This window comes from Nomascus leucogenys, chromosome 7b (assembly GCF_006542625.1).
Source record: "Nomascus leucogenys isolate Asia chromosome 7b, Asia_NLE_v1, whole genome shotgun sequence".
Lineage (NCBI taxonomy): Eukaryota > Metazoa > Chordata > Mammalia > Primates > Hylobatidae > Nomascus > Nomascus leucogenys.
In genome coordinates, this window is record NC_044387.1 from 73,419,794 (window position 1) to 73,445,191 (window position 25,398).

At 36.9% G+C, this 25,398-nt stretch overlaps 1 protein-coding gene and 1 pseudogene across 2 annotated transcripts in view; one reads left to right on the forward strand and one right to left on the reverse strand.

Moving 5' to 3' along the window:
- ARFIP1 (ADP ribosylation factor interacting protein 1) overlaps positions 1-25,398 on the forward strand; it is a 129,912-nt gene that overhangs the window by 529 nt on the left and 103,985 nt on the right. The gene's annotated exons all lie outside the window — the stretch shown is intronic.
- Positions 15,533-16,438, reverse strand: LOC100600535 (annotated as a pseudogene).

Genomic DNA, 25,398 nt, shown 5'->3' on the forward strand with positions numbered 1-25,398 from the left:
TGTCCTTCATTCCTCTGTCCCTCTGAGTGTGCCCCCGAAACAGTCGAGTGAAGGTGTAGAACCGGCCCTTGCAGGGAGGCACTCTCTTGGCTTTGCATACATTGGGTGGGAAAAGGGGTTGCAGGATCCAGAACCCGGACCTTTCTTGACAAAGTGTCGGAGTCGGCCACCTTCAGGCTTGGTGTCCAACCCTCGTTTCTCCCCTCCTCTCCCTGCATCCCCAACTTCCTCTCTCCCGCAGTGGGAGGAAGGGAGATAGTGATAGTCCCTCTGAGAGGTTCATCTAGCAGTGTGCAGGGAGGAGTCTTGCCTGTGAAATGTCCCAAGCCTGACTGTGCGTCTGAGGACGTTCAAGGAATGCTGGAGTTTTGGAAAGGGAGTTGTGCGATTGTCTTCTGCTCCGTTCCTGTTTGCCAAGTTACTACTGTTTACGTGTCTAGGAAACGGAAATAATTTTTTAAAAACAGTTTTTAGACACTAGACGTTTTTCCCTTTTACTTTATTTTGTTATTACTTCCTTTGTTTTGTTCTTACCTTCCTCTTGAGCCCTTTGATTTCAAAAAGTTTACACTTTATACTTCCTGCAGATCCTTTAGCCACTTTTAGGATTTCTGTCCCCCGCCCCTACCCTCTTTTCTCCTAAAGTATAAATTTCATCTAACTCTATTCTTATTTGATAAGGAAAAGCCGGAAGAGATCCAGAACTTCTCATAAACTTTTGCTTTCATACTTTCACCTGTAAGGGTGTGTTCATGTTTGCCATTTAATTAACTTAATTGGCATAGAAATGTGCACCAGAAATGGTTACCTTAAGTCAGCTGTCTGTTAAGGCTTCAGGAATTGGCCTTTTCTTTTTTCTTTTCTCTTTTTTTTTTCTTTTTGAGACAGTCTCACTCTGTCGCCCAGGCTGGAGTGCAATGGCGAGATCTCGGCTCACCGCAACGTCCATCTCCCAGGCTCAGGCGATTCTCCTGTCTCAGCCTTCCCAGTAGCTGGGATTACAGGTAGGCGCCACTACCGCCTGGCTAATTTTTGTATTTTTAGTAGAGACGGGGTTTCACTGTGTTGGCCAGGCTGGTCTCAAACTCCTGACCTCAAATGATCCGCCCTCCTCGGCCTCCCAAGTGTTGGGATTACAGGCGTGAGCCACCGCGCCAGGCCGAATTGGCCATTTCATTGCTGTTCTCTGAGAGCGGCTACAGATGACTGTATTTTCCTACTGTCTTAATTCTACTTTTCCTTTGTTTGTCCTGTGGTGTTTTTTGTTTTGTTTTCCTTGCTTAGCATGACCCACGTCTTCTCCCAACTACCAAGTCTAACACACTTTTATCTGAGAAAACAGAGAAGATTTCTAATGTATTTTCTGGATTAAATCCCTGCCTCAGTTACTTTAGTTTCTTTTCAAATTGATAAACTGGTTTTCCTTGGATTATGATTTGCCTTAATCCTGGATGATGACTTGGGGTTCATGGCCTAAGGGTCAACAACTTTCAGGGGTCTTCTTCATTTCCACCCCTGAAATTATATGCAGTTTTGTTTGAGTGAATTTTTTCCCCCCTAGGGAAAGTGTCCATTCTTTTTATCAAATTCTCAAAGGAGATATACAGCCTTTTGATAGATTAAAACCACCACTTAGGCAGTGTCTTGTTGAAGTTAGTGAAAACAGGTTTTGTGTGTGTGTGTGTGTGTGTTTTCCACTTAGGCAGTATCTCGTTGAAGTTAGCGAAAACAGGTGTGTGTGTGTGTGTTTTTTCCCAAACTGTGCAAAGGAGATATATAGCCTCTTGATAGATTAAAACCACCACTTAGGCAGCGTCTTGTTGAAGTTAGTGAAAACAGGTAGGGGTGTGTGTGTGGGTGTGTGTGTGTGTGTTTTCCCAAACTGTAAATTGTTTGCTTTGGGACCAAGGAAAGGAGAATACAGGGATTCTTCAAGTTTGATATTGAAATCTCTACTTTAAAACGTGTTTCTAAATTCCTTCCTAGACTTACAGAAGGAAATGAGGCTGCCCGCTTTATTTCCTGATTTGTGGTTTTGAGGTTTCTTTTTAGGGATAGCTGTTTGTGGTCAATGCTCTGGAGATCCAGTGGATTTACAAACTGATGCGCCTATCTTTAATATGTATTAAATATCACCAACCAACTAGGCACAGTTCAGAGTAAAAAATTTAAATTCTAGTTGTATTTTGCTTTCATTTGCTTAATTTTTTTTTTTGCTTGAGGCATGTACCTTAGGACTTGATTTGGCTTTGCTAGGAAGAACAAACAAGGTGTTTCAGTGGTGTGGTCCTTTGGAATGTTGTTGCTTATCTTGACATCCACTTTCCCTCCATTCTGTATGAGATATTTTAATGATTGTTTCTCTCTTATGAATATGTTAGTATCCTTCCAAGCTTAATGTAAGTTTTAGAATACATATTTGAACTTACTGATTTGGTTGTGAATTATTTGTTGATGGAGGGTTGCAGTTCTAAAGGTCTGATACTTTTTTTTTAGAACGTTAACTTGAAGAGACCTATACAGCTCATCATAGTCTATCTTGAGTAACCAGTTTCTTCTGCTCACAAAATGAAATAAGTTTTCCTCTGTCTAGCAACCTCACTTCGGGGAGCAGTCAACATAAGTTTATAGAGAATAGCTTATGCTAGGCTGGGCATGGTGCCTCACGCCTGTAATCCCAACACTTTGGGAGGCTGTGGCAGGTGGATCACTTGATGTCAGGAGTTCAAAACCAGCCTGGCCAACATGGTGAAACCCCATCTCTACTACAAACACAAAAATTAGCCCGATGTGGTGGTGCATGCCTGTAGTCCCAGCTACTTGGGAGGCTGAGGCAGGAGAATCACTTGAACCCAGGAGGTGGAGGCTGCAGTAAGCCAAAATCCCGCCACTTCACTCCAGCCTGGGCAACAGAGTGACACTCCATCTCAAAAACAACAACAACAACAATAACAACAACAGACTAGCTTATGCTAAATTAGTTTCCTTTTAAGGTAATGACAAATTCGGAAGATAGTTTATATCTAACACTGTAACAATTACATTTATTTGCTTACCATGTGCATTGAGCTAAGTGCTTTACATTATTATCTGATAACCTTATAAAGTGGCTAAAGTCCTCATTTCTATAGGTGAAGAAAATAAAGCTGAATGATTAGCTGAAGCTAAAGTAGTCTGCTCAGAATTGCACTGGTGGAGCCAGGATTTGAACCTAGGTTGTCTGACTCCAGACTACTACTGTAGACAACTTCTACGATGCATCCATTATGTCCTTTTTGAAATGAGTTGGAGATATATCACCTGATTTTCTATCAGGTGTTAAGAAAAGGTCATTTCCTTTTTTAATCTTTAGTGGATGAACATCTGGTTGAATATCATACTGAGAAGTTTGACAAAAAGAAGTGAATTTGGAGGAGGCAGTTGGTAGGGGTTTCCTATGGGGATGGATATAAGACTCTGGTGTGTGTGTGTCTGTGTGTGTGTATTAGAACACACACATCTTGAAATAAAGAATTGTAAGTGTTATAAATTCTTGAAATGAAGATTCAAATAATAAGCAGATGGTATGTGTGTATATGAGGAGGGGAAAATGTGAAAATGAAGATTGTAAGTAATAAACTGGGCATTGTAAGAGTCTGGAAGTATAAATAAATTTTAGAATAATAAATTTGGGATGGAGGAAAGAATAAATTCAGAATGGAAGAAGGAGTAAATTAAACAGGAAACTTTAATATGGTTATGGATGAAAAGCTAAAATATTTGTACAGAATGGAAAGTGAGTTGTTCCACTTAATATGGAAGTTGATGACTTAGGTCCATGACAATCTAAAAGTCAGATATGTAGCACTACTTCTGGATATATGAAAAAGACTATTGGTCTGAAAATAATTTTGTTTTCCTTGACCTCTACTAGCTTTTGGCAGTCATGGAAGCCACTGAATGGCTCTTGCAGATTAACAGATATCCTTTATGAGACAAAAGTATTTATTTTCTTTTTCTTTTTCCTTTATTCCTATTCTCCTCTTTCTCCCATCTCTCATTACATTCTCCTCCATTCCATCTAAGCCTTTGTCTTAGGATGGGCATAGGCAGGTGTTGCTTAAACCTTTAGTTGTTCCTGAAAAAGGAATATAAAGTCTCTTTATGAAATACACTTTTTTCCCTTAATGAACATACTTATTTAAGTGAATGCTGTTCTTCAGCATAGGCAATCTGCTTTGAAATCTACTTCTAGTATGACTGTCAGTTCAGATTGAGACATACAAAAATGAAGTTCTTGCCTGGCTTTGTCACTTCATGACCTCAGTCACCAGAATCTGAATAACTTTGGGTATTTGGAAAAAATCAGATCCTCTCTTGAAAGACAAAGATTTGGGGATCTGAAGGTAGTTGCAAAACAGGCAGTTGCTCAAATCTTTTGTGAAAATATGGCAGTGTCCTTGCCATGTTTTCACCTAAGATAAGAGTTTATATTTTATTTTTGTATATCTGTGATAGCATTGGACTGGCAGCTCCTTCATGTTCAAGCTTGAGCCTCATTGGTCCCTGGGGAACAGTGACTTACGGCCTTTGGAACAGGATCATAAAAGCAGCAGAGTTAGTGGTAAGCCCTAAATCATCCAGAGGAGGGAGTCAGTTCGCCAACTCCAGTTTCTGCTAGCCTGAGATAGTCATCATGGCACACATAAAAAATGATTATATGGCAGGCTAGAGCCAGGCCCTCCCTGGTTCCCTGGAAGCTGTGGAGCGAGGGAATGGGTCACAATTTCAGCACATCTATAATCCATTCTTGGCACACTGTTGGAAGTCTTTGCCCTAGAGAAAAGGAATATGTTACTCTGTTTAATACCTTCTGTTTGTTTAGCATGTAATAATTTACAAAGCACTTTCACATATATCCTCATTTTATTTTTACTCCAGGAATACCAAATAGGTAGAGCAGATAACATCACCACATTAGAAATAAAGAAATTGAGATTTAGGTAAAGTGCTTTGTCCAGGGTCACATACCTAAAAAGGGATGGATCAGGAATTTACACCCTCAGTGGAAAGAGCCGCTGGGTTTAAGCCCGTGATCTGTAATCTCTAAAATGGCCAGGACCTTATCTGTTTTGTTTCAGTGCTATATATTGCCCAGGCTGGTCTTGAACTCGTGGGCTCAAGCGATCTTCCTGCCTTGGCCTCCTAAAGTGCTGGGATAACAGGCATGAGCCACTGCATCCATCCTAAGTATTATAAATTCTTGAAATAAAGATTCAAGTAATAAGCAGAAAATGGAAAGGATGTTTTTTCTATTCCTCTAATGTCTCCACCCAACCACACCTCTCTCCCAGTTAATTTGAAAAGTAGGTATTGGGGAATCAGATGAAATATATGAGGAAGCTGTAAACCTGCACTGTCTAATGCCGGGGTGCTAGCCACGTGTAGCTATTTAAGTTAGTTAAAATTAAATACAGTGAAAGATTCAGTTCCTCAATTGTACCAGCCACATTTCAGTGTCAGTATCATACGTGGCTAGTGGCTACTTTATTGGACAGTGCAAATTTAGAACATTTCCAACAACACTGGCCAGCCCTGATAAAACTTTAAAATGCGACATGATATGATGTGATACATAATTCCTATGTTGTTGAACCACGACTTTAAAAATCTGCTACCCATGGTGCCTAGCAGTTTTTGTTTTAGCTGATGAAATATTATTGCCATGTTCTCTCTCAGCTTTTTGTTTTAACTAAATCCAGATGGTCAAAGTCTAAGTCTAATGTTTTTCTTGGATATTTGGGGATTATAGTCAGCTGCTTTTCTAGGATAAAGATGTCAGCTTCATTAAGGGCATGAGTGTTTTCTGTCTGCTTTGAGCTGTAGATCTGTATGTCTTGCTGTCTTGTCGACATCCTTTCTTGAATATCTTAAAGGTATCTCAAATCCAGTATGTCTAAAATGAAACTGATTTCCCCTTCCCTCCCAACAAAACTGCACAACGTTGGTTCTTTCTTTGTTCCTTTTTTCAGTGAATGACACAATTATCTTTTCATTGTAAAATCCAGAAAACTAGAAGTGATCCTTAATTCCCTCTCCCTGATAGATCCAATGATTCAACAAGTTTTTAAAATCTTACTTTCTACATAACTCTTGAATTTTTCTATTTCTTCCTGTTTCCACTACTGCCACTTCATCTTGCCTGCAACTTTTACAGTAGCCTCCATTCTTGTCTATCCTCTCTAATTCATTACCCATCTTGAAGGCACAGTGATTTATTTTGAAACACATTTGATTGTCACTCTCCTTCTTCCTCCCCCAGTGCTTTTATGGCTTTCCATTGCTTCTAGGATCAAAATAAACTGCTTAACAACGTTTAGCTCTCCAGACTCATCTTGTACCACGTTCTGCATAATTCTCCAGTTCAACCATGCTGGCCTTCTTTAGTCCTTTGTATGCACCTTGCTCCCTGCCATTTTTGCAAGGCTTTTGTACATGCTTTTCTCTCTGTCTGGACCATTCTTTCTTTACTTTCATTTCATTTTCACTTGTTAGTTCCTAGTCACCCTTCACACCTCAGCTGAAGTTTTGCATCCTTAGAGAATATGCTAACTTCCCACATTAAGGTAATAGCATCATACATTTCCCACAGTTTGCAATTTACATTTATTCATGTGACTATAAGATTGTCTTTCTGTTCAGTGGCCTATAAATTTCATGAAGGTAAGGTCCATGTCTTGTTTTCTTTTTTGCTCATTGTTGAATCCCTAGCACCTAGCTCAGTACCTGACACCTAAATTTGACTCATTAAATTTCCAAGTTAATGGTATTAGGGATTTCAGTTCATTGAGTTTTGTAATACAAGAATTTGAATATGAATTTTTATAAAAATAGTGTTAAAATGGTAGTACAATTTGAGCATTCCTAATCCAAAAACTTGAAATCCAAAATGCTGCAAAATTCAAAACTTTTGAGCCCAACATGATGCTACAAGTACATAATTCTACACCCAACTTTATGTGATGAATCGAAGTCAGAATGCAGTTGTACAACAGTTTCCCCAAGAGAAAAAAGACCTGCCTAGCCCCCTTCAGCTGCCATGTATCTTTTCCTCACACACCCAGATGCACCTACGCAAACATGCCCACAAAGGGCAGTACAATGCCATGTGTATATGTAAGAAATAATTGGTTATTGATAGCATATAAATTCAGAGACAGGAATGATGGTGATGTCAAACAACCACGGACTGTCCACGTGAGTGGCTGAGATAGTGACACCTTTGCTTTTGGATGGTACAGTGTATACAAACTTTGTTTCATGCAAAAAATTATTTAAAGTATTACATAAAATTACCTTCAGGCTATGTGTATAAGGTGTATATGAAACGTAAATGAATTTTGTGTTTACACTTGGGTCCCTTCTTGAAGATACCTCATTATGCATATGCAGATATTCCAAATGCCAAAAAAATCTGAAATCCAAAACACTTCTAGTCTCAAACATTTTGGAAAAGGGATAATCAACCTGTAATTAAATTTTCAGTTAGACTATTTCTTTCAAGTGTATGGAAATAAATTATTAGGCTGGGCACAGTGGCTCACGCCTATAATCCCAGCACTTTGGGTGGCCGAGGTGGGTGGATCACTTGAGGTTGAGAGTTCGAGACCAGCCTGGCCAACATGGTGAAACCCTGTCTCTACTAAAAAATATACATATACAGATTAGCTGGGTGTGGTGGCCTGCACCTGTAATTCCAGCTACTTGGGAGGTTGAGGTGGAAGATCATTTGAACCTGGGAGGCAGAGGTTGCAGTAAGCCGAGATTGTGCCTCTGCACTCCAGCCTGGGCAACACAGCAAGACTCCGTCTCAAAAAAAAAATGTGTTATTAGTAGTTATATAAAATATAGCAATATAGCACAGTATTCTTAGATTATTTTGTAATAGACCCTTTTATTTTTGGATGGTTTTAGTTTTACAGAATTACTGTGAAGACAGAATAGAGCTTCCCATACCCCCTTTCCCCTATTATAAGATAGGCTGTGTGCAGTGGCTCATGCCAGTAATCCTAGCAGTTTGGGAGGTCAAGGCAGGTGGATTGCTTGAGCTCAGGAGTTCAAGACCAGCCTGGGCAACATGGTGAAACCCCATCTCTACCAAAAACACAGAAAGTTAGCCAGGCATGGTGGTGCTCATCTGTGGTCTCAGCTACTTGGAAGGCTGAGGTGGGAGGATCACTTGAGCCCAGGAGGCGGAGGTTGCAGTGGGCAGAGATTATGCCACGGTACTCCATCCTGGATGACAGAGTGAGACTCCGTCTCAAAAAAACAAAAACAAAAACATACTACATTAGCATAGTACATTTGTCACAGTGAACCAATATTGACACAATTATTAAAGTCCGTATTTTATTCAGATTGCCTCACTTTTCCCGTGTCTTTTTTTTTTTTTAATCTGCTCAAGGATCCCATCTAGGATAGTATATTACCTTTAGTGGTCATGTATCCTCTCGTTTTGACAGTTTCTCAGATTTCCTTGTTTTTGATGACAAGTTGATAGTTTTGAAGATTACTGCCTGGTCAGGTATTTTGTAGACTGTCCCTCAGTTGGGACTTGTCTGCTGTTTTTCTCATGATTAGACAGGGTGATATGTTTCTAGGAGAAAGATCGCAGAAGTAAAGTGCCATTCCCATCACATCATATCAAGAATACAGACTTTTTTTTTTTTTTTTTTTTTTGAGGTAGAGTCTCACTCTGTTGCCCAGGCTGGAGTGCAGTAACACAATCTCGGCTCACTGCAACCTCCACCTCCCGGGTTCAAGTGATTTTCCTGTCTCAGCCTCCCAAGTAACTGGGTCTACAGGTGCATGCCACCATGCCCGGCTAATTTTTGTATTTTCAGTAGAGAGAGGTTTCACCATGTTGGCCAGGCTGGTCTTGAACTCCCGACCTCAGGTGATCCACGCACCTCAGCCTCCCAAAGTGTTGGGATTACAGGTGTGAGCCACTGTACCCGGCCAAGAATACAAACTATTAATATGACAGTACCATTGATATTAACCTTGACTACTTGGCTTGAGATAATGTTTGTCAGTTTTGTCCACTGTAAAGTTACTCTTTTTCCCCCTTCCTTTTGTATATTGTACTTTTTAGAAGAAAGTCTCTCTGTGAAGCACATAATTGGGGATTGGGGAATTATGCTTTACCTCTTTAAGGGTGAAGTGTCTACATAAATTTTTGAAAAATCTTCTGTAAGGGTTTTTTGTCTATTTTCCCCTTTCAGTCATTCATTTATATCAGTCTGACTCCTGGATATTTATTTTATAGTTAAGGGTAAATCCAGTAGTACTTCATTTACTGTGTTGCTCAAATTGTTTCAGCTTTGGCCATTGGGAGCTCTTTTAGTTGGTGCCTGTATTCCTTTGACATACTCCTATCATTGTGAGACTTTTGTTCTTGTTTTGTTTGTTTGTTTGTTTGTTTTTGAGCACTTTTAACTTTCTGGTATTACAAAATGCTCTAGGCTCACCTTGTGTATCACCTACCACAGGCCTAGAATCAGCCTTTTCTCCAAGGAGCACTGATTCCTTCTATTGGAGAATAGTGTTAGGAACCAACGTCTAGGCACTGTGTTTGCTCATTGCTGTTGGGATGTCATTGCTTCTAGGCCCTCCCAGTGGACAGAGTAAAGAAATATATGTATGTACACTAACTCATGTATATACACATATCTATAAATATTTCTATATGTAACGATATATATGTTAAGCTATATTTTTAGTTTATTTACTGTGAGCGTTTTTCATTAAAAAAATTACCTGTGAATATTGAAGGGGTTTATTTTACATGGTTTTGGGAATTTAGTAACAAAAAGTAACTCTCCAATTATCCATTGCTAAGGGACAAAAGCAGTTCAGATAATACCAAATAACAGGTAACCTGTTTGATCTTTGAATGAAATCAATTACAACAACAGAGATGACCACCTCTCTTGTTTCTTGGTTGACTTCACTGCTAATGTTCTGGAACTCAGCCATCTATGAAGAATGAAGCCACAGCATACTGAATAATTTAGAGTTAATTTACAACTAGTTTTCTTTTCAGAGAGTAATTTAGTTTTGAGAGTCTTCTCATTTTACTTCTCATTAGTTTCTCTGTAACACAGTCTGAGTGGGGAAATTAAAAAGACTTCTGCAAACAGTCAGTTTTGTTACCTAAGAGTTGGTTATGGTGGTGGAGATAGGCATAGTTGAAAATCTGTTAGGTTAACTTTTAAATTGTTTCTTATTATGTATATAATCCAGAATTAACTGTATTTTATCCAGGCTTTCTATTTTTGACTTATCTAGACTGATGTGTTTATCTTTTTTTTTTTTTTTTTTTGAGACAGAGTCTCAATCTGTTGCCCAGGCTGGAGTGTAGTGTCACAGTCTCGGCTCACTGCAACCTCTGCCTCCCGGGTTAAGCGATCCTCCTACCTCAGCTTCCTGAGTCACTGGGACCACAGGTGCGTGCCACCATGCCTGGCTAATTTTTGTATTTTTTTTTATAGAGATGAGGTTTTGCCAGGTTGCCCAGGCTGATCTTGAACTCCTGGGCTCAAGTGATGCGCTGGCCTTGGCCTCCCAAAGTGCTGGGATTACAGGCTTGAGCCAGCATGCCTAGCCCGATGTGTTTATCTTAATAAGCAACCTGAACTTAATTTATCAATGTGTAAAAGAACTTGTAGGTATATAGCAAAATAGCTTTTACAGATACCAGATAGTTGTTAATATAAAGACAGAAGAATAATGTAAATTATTTTGTATTATCTTCTTTGGTTATTCTATTTATAAAAATAAATGTAATATACTTTGAACATATTGTGTGGTAAGCCATTTCCAGTTCTTTTGCATTGGACAGTAAGGAAAATGATTCGTTTTTCTTCTTGTTCGGAGAACTGTCATCATAGAAAACAAAATCCTTTTAAATTGTTTTGACTGAAAAGCTTCTATATTTTGGATATTTTCAACTCTGAACATATAGTTTTAAAATGGAGACATGTATGGTAACTCAATTTTTTATTGTAAACAAGTCAGTTCAACTTGAAAATTAATATTCAATTATGAAATCAAAACAAGTCTTTTCCAGGTTTCAAGCAATGTCATCTTGGTATAAGCTCTGTTTTCTGAATATAAACCTATTTTCATTGTAATTTCTAAAAATCCAGTAGGTTTCTGGATATTGGAAAGACGTGAATACAGATATAATTGTGCAAATTTCATAGTATTTTATTTTGAGGTGAGAATTTTGTTATAGTTTATAAAAGATATTTTCCTCTTCAGACCTCAGGGCTATTTTGGGACCTACAAATAAGTATGACCACTGGCTGCTTCAATTCTTGCTATTCAAAAGGTTAATAGTCTTTAAGTTAAGTATAATGTGATAATTATTCAACAGAAAGAATATGTTTTTCCTTTTTAACCTCGAACAAATTCTGTATCTGATGTTTAAAAAGTATTTTTAAAAGTTGTGGTAATATAAAAATGTGTGGAAATTGTGGCTGAAGCATTAAAAATAACTTGCAAAATAAATATATTCTCATGGTAAAGAAAAAACTGATCTTAATTCTCTTCCTGTTTATCCATGAATGAGAAAAGATGGGCATATTCCAATAGATTTCATCAAAAGTGAAAGAAATAGAGCCACTTAAAAAACTTTAGAATAATAACTGATCTCTGGAATATCAAATCTAAAGAAACTAAGCAAAATCACTTTAAAGCAAGCCCAAGTTTTGCTACTTTTTGCTCTCAGTGTTTTCTATTTACCTCCTTTTATTGTCCTTGAGTCACCAGTCAGAAGTTCTTGATGCTGTATATCATTATTTATAGTAGTTTTCAAACTTTTTTTTTTTACTAAAGTACTTTTAGAAAGTGTAATAACTCTTCAGACATTTCTTTGAAGACTCATATTTTATCATAAAAATTCAGCAAATTTATGTGAAGACTTATGTGTGTTGTTTTATTCAAGTGAATTTTGCTTTAGATTCTATCATACTTATTTTAGCGAAAAATAATGTAAATTTATATTCCAGTGTGATGTGCCATGTTTATCTTCTCTGCTGTGGTTGTATCTGCCCTCCTGTGTCTTGGGCATACCATTTCAGACCACCTGTTATATGAGTAGTGAATTTGAAAAGCTTACATTATGATTTATGTTCAACAACACTCCTGCCATAGATCCTTTATCATTAGACTTCTGAATGTTTAAACTCAGTGTTGTCATGGAGACTCTGAAGGGGTTTTCGGGATCCTGGCAAATCTAATACCTCCTGCCCTCTCTTTCCTGGGTGCTAAGAAGACCTTAAATGCATTTAAGAGTGGTAGAGTATAAAACTCTCCCTCACTAAAATTTGGGAAAGGATCTTATAAGGTTTTCCTCTGTATAGATCTGGTCTATTCAGTATGTATATATAAAAATGTGATTTTTATGGTAAAATCAAAGCAGCTATAAAGAGCTGGATGGATTTTAAACTTGAGGTGACAAATTCTAATTAATAATTCACTTTGTAGGTCTTTGGTTCTTACACTCTTTTATTAGCAAATACCTCTGTCTGATTTATAGTAGAACCCCCAGAGATGACTTAACGACATTTTGGCCTCCAATATAACTGGTCTTTGAGGGCTGAGCATCAGTGGTGGTTTTGTAGTAGTAATTTATCACTCTTGTTTTAAAGACAGCTTTCAAAGATAACTGAATTCATACAAAAATTAGAAAATGCATAACCTAAACAGCACAAATTATATAGGTCATTAACTTCTTAAGTCTTGTTACTCCCGTGTATTTTGTTATCAAAGTTATAAACAAGAAGACCTTTAAGAAATAAATATGAAGTGGATCAGAGCACTTAAAGAATGAGCCGAGATAGCACCATTGTACTCCAGCCTGGGCAACAAGAGTGAAACTCTGTCTCAAAAGAAAAAAAAAAATTTATTTATATATATATAATATTTAGTACCTATCTCTGTAATTCTCAGAAATTTGATATATGTTTCTCTATCTGCCTTGAGTTATTTGGTCTTTTCCAGAGCTGAATGATAATGACGTACAGTAGTCTTCCCATAGTCTTGGGGAAGATGTTCCAAGACCCACATACCTGAAACTGTGGATAGTCCCAAACTATATGTACTAAGTTTTCTCCTATACATACATACCTATGATAAAGTTTAATTTGTAAATTAGGCACAATAAGAGATTAACAGTAATAATAAAATAGAACAATTATAACAACATATTTTCTTAGTCTGTTTGAGTTGCTATAAAGGAATACCTGAGGCTGAGTAATTTATAAAGAAGAGAGGTTTATTTTCAGACCATAATTGATAGTTGATAACAAACTGTGGGAAGATAAAACGTGGATAATGGGGGGACCTACTATATTTTCTTCGTTGGTGCTGTTTTATACAGGGGGTCAAATGATAACTCCTATTTCACAAGAAAGTAAAAGACAGCAAAAGTGAACTGCCTTAACCTTCCATTTTTCCATGTTACTCTTCACTATCTCTGCAGATTCCTTCTTCCTTTATTCTGGCCTCACTGGAAGAGATTTTCTCCTTTTATTTAAAGGGTAATTCCTCTACCTTTGTTCAGAATTTCTTACTGTTTTTAAAAAAACTTTTAATCTAATTTTAGACTTGCGGAAGAGCTGCAAAAATAGTACAGAGTTCCCTTACATTCCTCACCCCATTTCCCCTAATGCTAACATCTTACATAACCGTAATATAATTATTACAAGTAGGAAATGAACATTGGTATAATATTATTAATTAAACTGTAGCTCTTATTAGAATGAAACCAAATTTTCAACTACTGTCCGTTTTCAGTCCCAGAGTCCTATATAGGAACCCACATTGAATTTAGCAATTTCTCCATAGTGTCTTTTAAAGTTTCTGACATTTTGCTTGTCTTTTATGACTATGACACTTTTGAAGAGTACTAATCAGTTATTTTTAGAATACCTCGCAGTTTGGGTTTGTCTGATGTTTTCTCATGATTGGACTGAGCCTATGCATTTTTGGCAAGAATACCACAAAAAATGATGTTGTGTCTTTCCTAGTGCATTGTATTGAGGAGTTTATGATATATGTCTTACTACTTATGATTACTTGATCACTTGGTTGAGTGTGCTGTTTTTACACTGTGAAGTTACTATCTTTCCCTTTTTAGTTGGTAAGTATCTTGTTGGAGCTACATGGAGACTGTGTAAATCCTGTTTCTCCTCAAACTATTGCTCTCTAATTTTAGCATCTATCAAGTGGATCTTGTCTGCAGTATTTGTGATATTTGCCTGATGTTGATTGTTTCCCACTTTGCTTCCTATGTTAATTTACTAATTGTAGTCTATTGTGAAGAAGAGTTGTCCCTTTTCCTCCATTTACTTATCAGATTGTTTATATCAATGTGGACTCATTAGTATTTTACTCCTTGTTTTTAATCTAGTACTATCATTTATTTTGTTGCTGCATTGGCTGTTATGGGCTCCTTCTGGTTGGTTCCTATGTTCTTTCAACAAACCCCCATCTGTTTTTGAAGTTTTCTTTATTTTCTGACACCATGTCAGCATGTGGAGATTACTATGGTTCTGAGAGTCAGAATTATTACAAAATATATCGTGTATCCAGAGAAGTGTCACTCCATCCTTAGCCTTGTTACCCTGTTCCCATGCCCTTTCCCTCTTCTTTCCACCCCTTTCTCACCTGCCTGGGGTAGGTAACCTATCTCTTTAGTTTCTGGTTTATCCTTCTGGCGTGTTTTTTTTTTATTTTTTATTTATTTATTTTTTTTTAGTTTTTTTTTTTTGCTTTTTCAGTAGAAATGTGTGTTTTCTTATATCCCCCTTCATTCTTACATGAACATACCATACCATAGGTATTTTTTTGCTTTTTTCAGACTTTGCTTTTTTCAGCTAACACTGTGTCCTGGAAATCACTTCCTATTATAGAGATTTTCCTCATTCTTTATTTCCCCCCACAGTTGCATAACTTGGATGTACCATAGTTTATTCAGTCACTTTCCTATGTGCCATATTCCTACCATAGGAAGGTAATTGAATATGGCACATCCAAGTTTCCAATATTTTATAATTACAAAGAATGGTGCAGTGTGTATTTGTCTTTGTATTTTTGGAGGTATATTCCTAGGGTGGATTCCTTGAAGTGGAATTGCTGGGGCCAAAAGTAAGTGTATATGTCATTTTGTTACGCATTACCAACACTCCCTCCAGAATGGTTGTACCAATTTGTATTCCCATCAGCAATGCATGTAAGTGCCTGTTTCCCTTACATCCTCACTAATGGAATGTTTTGTCATATTTTAAAATTTTTGTGAGTCTAATAGATGAGAAATGGTATCTCAGTGTTGTTTTAATTGGCATTTCTCTAATTTTGAGTGAATTTGAGCAATTGTTATTTATTTGAGGGCCTTTGTAATTTTTTTTTTTTGGTGAATTGACTGTGTCTTTTTTCCTGTATCTGATTTTTGGTCCTTTTTTCCTTTGTTTTTTTTTTTTCCCCCCCATTTTAATGTTTACAATTTAATAATCTCTTGATTGCAGACAGGTATGGTTGTTTGGTAGTATTCAGAAACATTACAGTAATGGTAGTTTTTTCAATTGGTGTGTAGTGCTCAATAATTATATATGAAATTGCTGTCAAACCAGTAAGACTGCATTTATGCATCCATCGTTTTCAGGATTGTTGATAACCTGGGCATATTTCCCCAAATAACTTTGCCTCCTTGCATCACAAGGCCCACTTCACTCACATTTACCTCAGTGACAGTCTTTGGTAATAACACCCAAAGTTGTATACAGTGGGAATGAGGGATTCTTCTTTACGCCAAGTATTGGTAGGCAAAAGGTGGCTTTCAGTTCAGGATGTGTTACATGGACTTTCTTGAAACGCAAGCCCATTGGCCTGATGAATCTTTCATAGTTAGGTGGTTTTCTTGTAAAGCCATCTCCAACAAAGCAGACTTCAGTAACCAACCTCTTCCATGCCTTCTTCTTTCCCTTTCCTGTTTGAATAATTTAATACTTCTGTTTCTTCCTGGGCACATACTTTAGGCAGAGGGACTTCCCATTTTCCCTCATTCTTTTTCGTTTCTGTTTAATCATATTGGAAAGTCCTTCAGCTCGAGATTGTCTCTCTGTCCAGCTGATAGGCAGGTACTGCTCCCTGTGGAATCTTTTCATCATTCTTTATTTGGTGTTTCTCTTTTCATGCATCTTGATGGTCTTTTTTATTTGTATTTTCTCAGCATGGCTCTGTTTATGATTAAGCTTAGCCTTCAGACCAATCATTTTCTTTGCCTTCTTTGAACATTCATGAGCCTCTCGACTTTGCTTCTTTCTCTTTCTCTCGTGGTAATCCAAATGGTATAGCATTTATGGTGTAATTCAGTATATTCATTCTGTGGCATGGTGACGGCTGCAGAGCACCCAGAAGCAGCCCCTGGGGTGCAAAAATGCTCTCCTTTCCCTTTGTTTTTAAGAGTTCTTTATATATTAGTCTTTTATGGTGTATATTGCGAATATTTCATCTTAGTTTGCTTTGCATGTACTGTGTGTGTTGTCCAATTAAAAAATTTTATGTAGTCAATATTTTCTTTTATTGTTTCTGGATTCTCCTTTCCCTATACCAACTTTAAGCAGAATTCATCCATTTTTTTCTAGTACTTTATCTGGTTTCATTTTTTATATCTAGATTCCCAATCCATTTGGAGTTTATTCTGGAGTATGATGTGAGATAGATTGAATTTTATATTTTCCAAATGGATACCTAGTTTTCCTGGCACCATTTATTGAAAAGTCCATCTGTACTTTAGTGATTTGAGATGCCACCTTTGTTATTTACTAAATTTCTGGGTATATTTGGGTCTAATTCTAGACTTTTTAGATTCCACTGGTCTATTTATGTGCTAGTCCCACACTACTTTAATTATAGATGTTTTTTGGTGTTGTAGTGTTTGATAAAGGTGGTCTCCTTGTGGTTTTCCTTTTTCAATGTTTTCCTACCTATTCTTGCATGTTTGATTTTCCACATCAACTTGAATATCAACTTGCCAAACTTTACAAAATAGCTTGTTAGTATTTTCATTGTATTGTATCGAATTTATAAAGTAAGGGAGAAATGGCATCTTTATAATGTTGTCATCCTTTCTTAGAATGGGGATATCTTTCTATTTGCTCAAGTGTTCTTCAGTGTCTTTCAGTGGTGCTGAAGTTTTCCTTCTGTAGTTTTTACACATTGTTTAGTTTATTCCTAACTATTTAATCTTTTTGTTGCTATTATAAATGGGATTTTCTCTGCCATTATTTTCCCTGGTTATTATTTTTGTATAGGAGAACTATTTTTTTGTATGTTAGTTTATTATCTTGCTACTTCATTGAATTTTATTTTTGAGTTAATTTTATTATTGATTCTTCAAGGGTTTTTAGGTTACCGTTATATCATCCGCAAATACAGATAGTTTTACTTTCTCCTTACCTATTATTCCTCTGATTGATTTTTCTTAACTAGTTGATTTGGCTAATACCTCTAGTATGATGTTGAATATTAGTAGAAATGGCCGGGCGTGGTGGCTCATGCCTGTAATCCTAGCACTTTGGGAGGCTAAGGTGGGTGGATCACCTGAAGTCAGGAGTTCAAGACCAGCCTGGCCAACATCGTGAAACCCTGTCTCTACAAAAAATCAGCTGGGCATGGTGGCAGGCACCTGTAATTCCAGCTACTCTGGGCGGTTGGGGGCAGGTGCTGAGGCAGGAGAGTCACTTGAACCTGGGAGGCGGAGGTTGCAGTGAGCCAAGATCGTGCCACTGCACTCCAGCCTGGGTGACAGAGCGAGACACCGTCTCAAAAAACAAGAATAGTAGTAGAAATGGTGGGCATCTTTGACTTTTTCCTGATCTTAGTGGAAATGCTTCTGTTATTTCTTTATTAAATAATTTAATGGTTGTAGGACTAAAATGTATATATTTTATCATGTTAAGAAATTACCTCCTAATTCTTGTTTCTTTGAGTGTTGGGTTTCGAAAGGGTGTTGAATTTTGTTACATGCACTCCATCTCAGTGGCATGGAGAAAATTGTGTTTCCTACCCGCCTTAGATTTATGAATACGGTATGTACTAATAGATTTCCTAATTGAACCAATCCTTTAGGATAAATCCCATTTGGCCATGTTGTATTATTTTCTTAATGTATTACATTCTGTTAGCAAACAGTAAAATCATTCCCTCCAGTGTATTTCTAGTGTAAAAATTTGTTTCTCTGCATTATTGTAGCTACAATGGTGTCTGGTACTTATTTTTGTGTGTATTTATCTCTGTGATTGGATTCAGAGTGCTTTTAGAACCGGAACTAGAGTTTATTTTTTATTACCCTTAGTGCCTAGCAGAATTCTTCATATGTGGTTGGTATTATCTAAATTTTACTGAATAAAAATAGAAGCAGAAATAGCACATTAAACTTTTCTTGAATGAAGTTTGAGTATCATGTTTCACTTAGACAGTGAACAGTCACATCAGTCCTAAAGAGCACTACCACCACCTGAAGGTCGGGGAGAGCTGAGTTCTGGTCTGGAACTTTGTTTTACATACGTCACAAAAACTAACATTTTGGCATCAGACATCACAGTTTTTTCATCTGTCAAATCAGTTGACGCTCTGGTCTTTTAAAATCTGTTTCATATGTAAATGATCTTATGAAATTAATTTTTACTTATTGCAGTGTGCATTTTTACATTTTGCCAATTAATTTTTCTGAATTTTTATTTGTCTTTAGAATGGTTTGCCTGTTGTAATGAATAGATATACATATGATTATAGATAATTTTGAAAAGCAAATTCTGAATACAAATAAATTAGTTATTATTTTCCCCATTTTTTTAGTTGAACAAATTTAACCTTCAGAGAGATGGCGACTGATTTAGAGGAACTGGTAAGGCTGGAGCACAATGTGGGCTTTTCTGTCTCCAATTACAGTGCTTCTGTGCCAATCTGCCATCTGTTTATGTGACACAGTACTAGGCACAGCATTTCTTCAACTAAGCCAAGCTACTGTGATTCAGTGTGGTAAGTTTTAATGTAGGATTTAGAGCTGGATTATTTATGTTTAGTCCAAAAATCAAAGACGAATTCTTTGCACAATATGTATTCCTTGCGGGGGATTCAGGGTTCCTTGTGATTTAAAATAGCTTGAGTGTTTTAACATTTGGCAAAGCAGTGTTGTAGTTACAGGTAATCCTGAGAAGCTAGAGAATTATGTATACTGTACGTATCTTGGTTCGTGGATTTGATTTTTTAGGATCAGATCTCTGAATCTATCCTGTTGAGAGATGATCAGGGGAAGATTGTGCGTGTGTGTTCTAGGAAAGATTGACAGCCTAGCCGATGATGGGATTCATAAAAATAAATGAAAGTATTCTGTTTGTGGTTTACTGTTGTGAGTTTTGTCTTTGTAATTGTCACTCTGATACATGCTAAACTAGAAATTTCCTGCTCAATAGGGAGTTAAGTCTGGATGACAGTGATCTGAAGGAAACTACTGCCAAGCAATTGATTGTTCATACTTGTCTGGAAATTAACATTAAAATCCATGTTATGCATTCCTTGTGTTTTTAGCTATACCCAAATGTGCAGCATTCATAGGGAACATTCTTATTAAATTTAAAAAAAGAACAGGTATGTGAGTATAAGCTGAATTTATCCTCCAGTTTAAAAGCATTATGTGAGTTTACAGTTAACAAAAGTACAGTTTAGGAATATTTTATGACTTTAAAATTCCCTACTCATTAGTATTCTACTAATTTAAACCTGCATTTTTAAAACTTATGGGTCAGATTTGTTTACAAGAAGAACAGTAGCCTAATAGGCAACATTCATTGAGGGCCTATTAAGTGTCAGGCATTGTACTAGGTTTTACATGTATTATCTCATCTAATGCTACAATAACGCTGTTGGTGTTTTCTCCCATTTTATAGATTAGGCAACTAAAACTTGGAAAGATCAACATAGCTTTTAAGGAGCAGAGCTATGATTTGAGCCGAAATGAAAGAAAAGATGAGTAAATTTAGGAAACTGTATAGAAAAAAACTATTTAAAAGTAGAAGCAAGAAATTGGGGAAACAAGCAAATTAGGTATATTTTTATAACAGTGACAACAAAAAAAGCAAGGAAATTGCATTAGATATTTATTAGTTTATCCTGAGATTGTAGTCTTAATTCTTCTTTTCTGTCTGTCCTTCAATATAGTAACACTAGAACATATACCTATTTCTAATATTTAAGGAAAATATACAGATATTTGCACTCTTCTGTAACTCAGACATCTAAAAAGTGAATTGAGCACAGATCCTGCATCCAAGGTCGTATTGTTTAATAGAGGAAATTTAAATGAAATAAAATGCAGAATAATCATTCCTTCAGAGTGGTACAAGTCAAGCATTGTGGCAGTTCAGAGGAGTAGCAGCCAGGAATATCAGTGAAGGTGCCATTTATTCTGAAGTCTTATAGCGTGGGTAGAATTTGAACTACTTGAGCAAAAGCACAGACAAAGAACATTGAGAAATATGTATGGAGAAGAGTAAGTCTAATTTCGTAGGGTATCTGAAGAAGCATGATTGGTAGAAAGAAAACAGGTCAGACCATAGGAAGGATTTTGAGTGTCAAGCTGAGGAGTCGGCTTTTATATTGTAGACACATCGGGGAGGGAGACAGACCATGTTAAAGATATATGTAAGTTATTTTATAATATAATGTAAACTAGTGTTTACTGCTGTAAAGCATAAGGGGTTAGAGTGATGAAGAGTGCTAATTGACATAGATTGGTCAATGATAGCCCTTCTGAGGAGTTGATGTTTGAGCAGAAACCTAAATGAGGTGAGGAAGAGAATCATGTGAAAATCCAGGAGGAAGAACTTTCCAGACAGAGCAAAGAGCAAAGCAAAAATACTAGTAAGATTGGTGTGTTTAAGAAACAGTGGAGAGGGCTCTGTGGGTAGAACTGCCTGTCAGGAAAGATGGAAAGGAATGTGGTTCAAGATGTAGCTAGCAGCTAGGATGGCTTTCCCTAGAGTAAATGAATTTCTCTATACTCATCTGTGTTCAGTAATTATCCGGATTTCACCGTATTTGCCTTATTCATTCATTTATAATAGTAGGTTTGAGAATTACCTTCCAACTGAGGCCATGAAATTGCCAAGATAGATAGAAGAAAGAAACACCAAGGCTGCAGACAGTAACATTTATAATCATATTTCAAATCTGTCTTGATTGTGGTCTGTTTTAGAAAAGTACACTTAGGGTACCCATAGTGACAAAGTTACAAAGAGTAGCTGTGCTGGTAAATACTAGTATTATTGGAACTACTTCAACGTTTGTTCTGTTAGTCTTGAGCTGAAATCAGTGTGCTATAATTTTACATTTGATTTTCACAACAACTGTGTTATATATAGGTGAGGTTAAAAATCTCATAAATGAGGAAACAAAGTTACAGAAGTAAAGTGAGATGCAAAGGATAAAAAGAGACAGAGCTGGACCTTAAGTCCATGTCTCTTAATATGTTGGTTAGTTCTGCAATTTCATTAAGTAGGCTTATTCACCTAATAGTTTTGAACCATGTTGAATTACCACTTTGTAATAAATACATTAACCACTTTTCAAAGGCCATATTTTTACTAATACAGAAGGAAATTCCAAAAACTTTGAATTATGAATTTAATAGAATTACTTTCTTTTTTCGTAGGCAAAAATCTGAATAATTTCATCTGACACAGAAGGCATTTGTGCTTTTTGGTATTGGAACAAAATATGGTCTCTCTTGAGATGCATAATTAGTCCACTAAGCACTGCAGCCTTCATTGTCTGAAGCCATAACTAAAACAGAATTGAATTAGTTTTGTGTCTTTCTTTTCTTCTTTCACTTTCTTTACTTTCTTCATTGCTTTGCCTGGAATTGACTGAACTTAAGAATTTGATCCTTTTAATAGGAAGAAAATATAACTACTTGATAACAGAACAAACTAGCTACTTGACGTATGTAGTTAATAACCTGAACATTGGAAATATTTCACAGTACTTTTTATTGCATTTTCAAATAACTAAAAAAAAGTAGATTTAAGAAACAGCTGGAAATACTTTAATTATACCACTTTGTTTTTGTTTGCTCAGTGGTAAACTGGATTAAAGAGCAATGTAAATGTGTTTTAGAAAATATAATGTCTTACGTAGTTCCACAAATCTAACCAAGGCTAAGGCAAGTTCTTTTAGATCCTTTCTAGAAAGTTTCTACATTGTTTCTAAGCATTTTAGAAATTACGTTTTACTATGAATAATATAATGAATAGCAGGTAACTTATTTCTAGTGTGCCTTTCTTTTGCATTATTAAGATAGTGTTTTAGTCTTTGGATAACTCTTATTTTCCATACGGTATTAGCCTATAAATGCTAAATTGTCATATGTAAAGCCATTTATGTTAATGTCAAAGTGTATTTTCAGGATTTGAAAAACGTGAGTAGCACGAGAAAAAAATTACATTAACTTTTAAATTTTAGCCCTAAGTCTTGGCCAGCTACAGAAAGGGCTATAGACTAGGGGTTGAATTGTCAGGGAGGAGAATTAGTGTGTATCCTCAGGGTAAAGATGAAGTTAGTGGAGATTTGTCCACTGTCCAAATTGGCCAGCATGAAGAAAGGAGGGGGAGAGTATGGTATGAGAAGCAGCTAGAGAAGTAGGTAGAGGTCAGGCTGTAAGCAGTTTTATGAGCCATGTTACCACGATTGTAGTACTGAGAAAGTTTGCTGGAGTGCCGTTTGGTCCACCAAAGGACAGGGGGGAAGCTATTCTCCCCCAGTGCAGTTGAAATAGGTTACATTTATGACATTGAGTGAAAAGACCCACAGGGCCTGCCAATCTAAGAGGCAATTTATAGCATCAGACAGTTTACAGAATTTTTCACCCTTGACACGATTGACATATTTGGGTAATTTTTTATTTTGGGGAATTGTCTTAAACAGCATTGTACAATGTTTTCCAGCATCTCTGGCCTCTGCCTTCAAAATGCCAGGAGGACACCATTCCCAGCTATAACAACCAGACATTGCTAAATGGTGGGTGGTGGGGAGGTGGTGTCAAAATCCACCCCCAACCTCCCCAGTTGGAAAACCACTGAGCTGTCCGGATCAATGATAACATGTGCATATTTTTGGGCGGTTGATGCCATTTTCAACAACAGGCTTGTTGTCCTGGGAACTCCTGATTTCCAGGTGTCCTAGTTTAATTCTGCAACTGCCAACTGCTAGGAGTAGGAGGTTCCTGGATGCAGTGTCTCTAAGGCTCTGGTATTAGCCAAAGACAGCCCTAATGATATAAATGAAGGTTAATGCATCAATCTGCAGTTGTTGGAAGTGAAGGGTCAGGGTAAATTAAGATGGGTGCTACTCTTAACTGCTCATGATAATATGGAGATAAAAGAAACAACAGTACAAGTTGTCAACATCAAGAAAGCAGTGTGTTTGATTCATATAAATGTCTGAATGTGTGTATGTATATATATAGTTGGGAGGGCCTGTTCATGTATTTCAGTCACTCTAGGAGAGGCAGTGTAATATAAAGATTAAAAACTCAAACCAGATTGCCAGGTTTGAATCCCCAGGTCATCACTTGCTAGCTGTGTGTCATTAGGCAAATTTCCTAATCTTTCTGTTTTCTTACGTGTGAAGAGTATTGGTGTGAAATAGGAATAATAATGGTACCTAGGTCAGAGATTTGTTGTGAGGTTAAATGAGATAATGCACATAAAGTGAGTAGAATTAAATCAGTTAATATGTAAAATTAATGTGAAAAACATAGACTAGTTCCTGATATATGGTGAGTACCCATTAAATGCTAGCTCTTATTATTGTTATAGAGCTTCATTTGCAAGTGGATACACTATTTAAATTAGTTAATTTCCTTAACCTTTTTAGGCTGCAGTCTCCTCATCTGTAAGATTGGGAAAATCATATTTACCTCACCAGAATAGTTGTGAAGGCTGAGTGAAATGATTTATGTAATGTGCTTAGCACAGTGGCTGACATGTAGTAAACGCTCAATAAAGGCCAGATTTTTAGTGATTAGTGTTAGGATTAGAGTAGGGAACTATTAAGATATCAGACAAATTTTATAGCATTCTGACATTCTAAAAACTTGCTAGACCATTTCAGAGTTGTCACCTGATACTCAAAAGCATTCATAAAGATATTGGAAGACCATTTTCCATTTATCCACTTCCTGATTGTAAATCTGATGTCAAGGTCTTATGTTGTAAGCAGATGAAACCAGTTCCAGCTCATTTACTCAGAAAAGGGATTTACCAAGAGGTTATGAGGTAGGGTATAGAATTGCCTGGAGCATTGGAAAACCAGAATCCAGGCCCACATATCTAGGAATATTGATTGAAATCATGGTTGAGCAGTGGTCCAGTGATGGCACCATTGCTTAACACTGGATTTGGCAGTTTGCACTGCCAGTACCTCTAGCTCTGGTGACTGGATGCTGCCGCTATGGTCACTTCTGACCTAGAAATTTGATCTTGCTGGTTATTGTTGCCCCCTGGTGAATTCTTTGATATCTTTCTTCATAACCCTAGTTTCTGATTCTAAGTCTGGGGCAAGTGGGCTTTGATTTGGCAGAGCCTAGATCATGATGGCAGTGCCCTAGAGCTTGGGAAAGAATAGTATTAATGTAACTGAATATAGCACTCATATGTCAAGCGCTCTTCTAAATACTTTATGTTTTTATTTTATGCCACAACAATGCTATGAGGTAGGTACTATTATCATCTTGTAGATGAAGGAAGAGAGCTTTAGGAATTTGCCTAAGGTTCACAGCTAGTGGAGGAGCCATGAACTGAATACAGTCTGGCTTCAGATATTTGCTTGAATATCTGGTATTTTGAGCTTTTATGTAATACAAGGCGGGCTCTGCCCTTTCCCAAGCCTCACAATGTGGTGGCTTTCCCCAACTTTGGTTGGGGCCTGGGGCTGGGCAGCCAAAAATAAGGAAATATACATCATACTTGGCTGAAGTCTTACTTGGCAAACCAGTTATGCCTGTATTGCCATTTTAAAAGATCTAAAATGAGGAACAGAGGAATTTTTTTTCTTCATGATTGCATTTTATGTTCTGCCACTCTTCAGATATTTGCCTTTCTTTAGATATTCTCTTTGAGGCAGTACTTCTAATTTTCAGACTCTGGATCAAACACAGGGAAAATAGGTTTGTAATTCTAGTGAGAGAGTATTGGTGTAATTTATTTTTTGTGGGCAGGACACATTTTGGAAAATGACAAACTTCTTTTGCTGCTGGGTTGTGGAGCTGATTAGTTCCTCTTTGTAGGTGGG